The sequence below is a fragment of the Sycon ciliatum genome, chromosome 7 (genome assembly GCF_964019385.1).
Source record: "Sycon ciliatum chromosome 7, ocSycCili1.1, whole genome shotgun sequence".
NCBI lineage: Eukaryota > Metazoa > Porifera > Calcarea > Leucosolenida > Sycettidae > Sycon > Sycon ciliatum.
Window position 1 is genome coordinate 24,953,492 of NC_088649.1, and position 3,310 is coordinate 24,956,801.

At 45.3% G+C, this 3,310-nt stretch overlaps 1 long non-coding RNA gene across 1 annotated transcript in view; it reads left to right on the forward strand.

Annotated features, from left to right (window-relative positions):
* The first annotated feature begins 1,070 nt into the window (after positions 1-1,070).
* LOC135821174 (uncharacterized) overlaps positions 1,071-3,310 on the forward strand; it is a 2,335-nt gene continuing 95 nt past the window's right edge. The window contains exons 1-3 of the long non-coding RNA XR_010554309.1: positions 1,071-1,094; positions 1,792-1,854; positions 3,173-3,310. The exon at positions 3,173-3,310 is cut by the window's right edge and continues 95 nt beyond it. This is a non-coding gene — a long non-coding RNA (uncharacterized LOC135821174). The remainder of the gene's footprint in view (positions 1,095-1,791; positions 1,855-3,172) is intronic.

Sequence of the window (3,310 nt, forward strand, 5' to 3'; positions counted from 1 at the left end):
GTGTTCTCAAAGGAACATAATCTAGCCTGCTGCCGCAAACGGCTGCAGAAATGCGCCGTACTCTCTCCTGCTTGCGGAAACAGCTGGCGAAAATCATGCCTTTCGTAGGTAGGGTTTGCTGGGGCTGCGAAATGCGCGTCCAAAATTCGCTTACATTTCAGGTACTAGTTATCATTCGGGGTCTTCTGCTCCTCTGGCAGAGCATCGTCAGGGTCAAGTAGGTCATCAATAATGTCTTGAACCTGTGGTCCCGCAAAGTGCAACAGCAATGCTCTTGAGCGCTTCTTGTTCGAAATGTCCTTGCCCACTAAATAATCAGTTTCCTCTGAGACAAAAATGCGATAATACTCATAAAAAGGACACACTTCAGGCTCATTACAAACATCTTGAAAGTTTTTGTCTTCACAAGTATACTTTCAAGCCTTCTCATCAGGTGAAATACAGGCAAGGGAAAAGGAACAGGAACAGTGGATTAAATACAGTAAGAAGGTGGTAAAACAGCGAAAAAGAAAGAAAGAAAGAAAGAAGATAGCTAAAGTAAACAGCGAAAATTGCATAAAATAAAAAATAATACTAAATAATACTTTAAAAAAGACTTCACCCACTTCCGCCAACGGATGGACACCTGGGAAGCTGGGCCTGACGTATCAAAACTCTGAAGACGCTTGTCGTCTTCCATCTTCGTCGCCAATGTTACATTCCCACTCACAAGAACACACAGTTGTGGAATGTATTAGGATTATTTACAAAGAGAATAATGGACGTGCAAAGTAACAAGATAGAAAGAAGAGCAACTGAGACACAGGAAGTCTGAACTGGAGTGCACATGCGCAGAGCATAGCGTGCAAGCAAACATGCGCAGAGCCTAGCGTGCTTACGCGCACATACAAACATAACATACGTGTCGGTGACAAGAAAAAGTAGTCACCATGGTCGAATAGTCGCCATTCCAGGTTTTACTATGCATGGTTGTGTCTAGCAGCCAGGATGAGCAATTGTGACTGGATTTTGCTGTGCGTCTCATTTCTTTTGTGCTGTATGTATGGAATGACGTGGATGGCCGAAAACAGCGCTAGACCCTCAAGCTGCGGCAGGTGAGTTTGACCAGTTTCTCACACCTTTTGGCAGCACGCATAGCCGCTGAGTGCGTTCCATTTTGCCCACGAATCGATGTTGAATCCATTCATGAATCGCCCCTGGCTATTCACATCACCCCATGTGAGTAGGGTGAATGGATTCCGAACCCATTCCAGGGCTCATGACATGAAATCGAACGACGAGATTCCATTCATGAATCGATTCATGGCAGTAAACAAACGCACCAACTGTGCGTATAGCTCATTGCGATAGAGATTCTCTATCGTAATGAGCTCTTCACACGGGGCCGTCACAACCTGGTCTCTATCACCAGGGGGTCTGCTTATCCAGGGTCATTTGACTGGCCAAAGCATCCATTTGTGCTGGTGGCCGTGGTCTTCTTCAACAGGTGGTCGCCTTGGCAAGTCTGATTACTGTATGTGACTATGCCTTCAATGGTGAGAGGTGCCGAGTTTCCCCGAATATAAGTCGCACCTTTTTACCCTAAACTTCATTCCCAACAAAGGGGGTGCGACTCACAATTGAGTATGAATTACTACTGAAGTGAACATGTCAAAACAATAATGATAGTGCTATGGACCTGGACCTGGAAATGGGGTTGCGACTTACACTGGAGTTTCACTTACAATCGGGGAAATACAGTATGTATAACAGACACATGTTTTCACTCCATCTTCGTGTTTTCTTGTCCAGAGAACAGCTGTAGTCCGATGTGCACGGGGGGACTGATGTGTGTGAACGGAACCACATGCCAATGTAAGACAGCGTATTTTACTATTCTACTTGTTATTATTAGTATTATTATTTATTCATATTTTACTAGGGCAGTCCCCACAGACCTATGGTCTTCTTACAGGGTGCCCTAGCCGCTTGTTAATCATCATGTGTGTATTTAATTTATGTGTGTGTGTGTGTGTGTGTGTGTGTGTGTGTGTGTGTGTGTGAGTGTGTGTGTGTGCATGCGTGCATGTGCATGTGTGTATGCGTAAGTATATGTGTGTATGCATGAGCGTACACGTGTGTGTGTGTGTGTGTGTGTGTGTGTGTGTGAATGTGTGTTTTGCATGCATGTGTGTGTGTGTGTGTTTGTTTGTTTTCAAAAATATAAGTCCTTGCGTGGCAGGGTGACCAGAGTTAGCAATCCACCAGCGCACATGTACCTGCAATGGGGGTTTCCCTTGCCCAACACATGTACCTGCAATGGGGTTTTCCCTTGCCCAACACATGTATATGATGTATTGTGATACCCTGCAAGTCGGTATTCGGCTGTTTCCGAGCATATGCATTACAGTGAAGCCTGTCTAAGGCGGCGGCTCAAGGGACCTTGCAAATGTGGTCCCCGTGTACAGGTGGTCTTCTTTTCAAGGGTCATTGGACTGGAAATAACCTCCATTGGTCCTGGTTGTAGTGGTCTCCTGGGACAGGTGGTCGCCTTTTCAAAGTGGTCGCCTTGATAGGTTTTGCTATACTTATAGCTCTTGCTGTTATTGCTCTTTGCTCCTTCCTGTGCTGGCAGTCAGAGCTGCTTGACAACCTGGGGGTGTTTCTGGTCGCCACTTCTTACCCTATCAATACTCTGAGTCCATCGTTCTAGTGAAAGCAATCCGCAAAGTGAGAACTGTAAGCATCTTGGCTTGATGAGGCAGTGAGCCAAGTGCGCCCACATCTGCTCATAAATACAAGCTAACTGTGTGCGTGTGCACTGTCAGTCTGTATCATGGCTGGGCAATTGTTGGCCGCCGTAGCTTTGCATCAGCCATACCAAACGCATACTATATGTCCAGTAACGAACATTTAATTCTAACGATTTAACGAATTTAGAAAATTCGTAAACATTTGAAGTCGTTATGAACAAAACGATATGTACATGTACAGTCATTTGCCGGTATTGAGACGGAATTCGTTAGAATTTCACCTTGCTAGCCCACAAAAATCCGTTAACTTTAATTGATGTTAAATTATCTGGTCTTACAGTAGCAGTGCTTGCACTGCTATCTATGGCAGTCTACTGGTCCTATCCTGTATCTACCTATCCTTTCACCCATTCTCGGCCCCTATCTGTCGCCTACTACAGATGTTATGGTGCATACTCCCAACCTGACCACCATCTTCATGCAGTATGTCGTCCATAATTTGGAAGCAGAGGTGGAGTACTACGACCAGGTGGCAGACGAGTGGTTTGAAACGCATAACTTCACGGTCGGCCTCAACC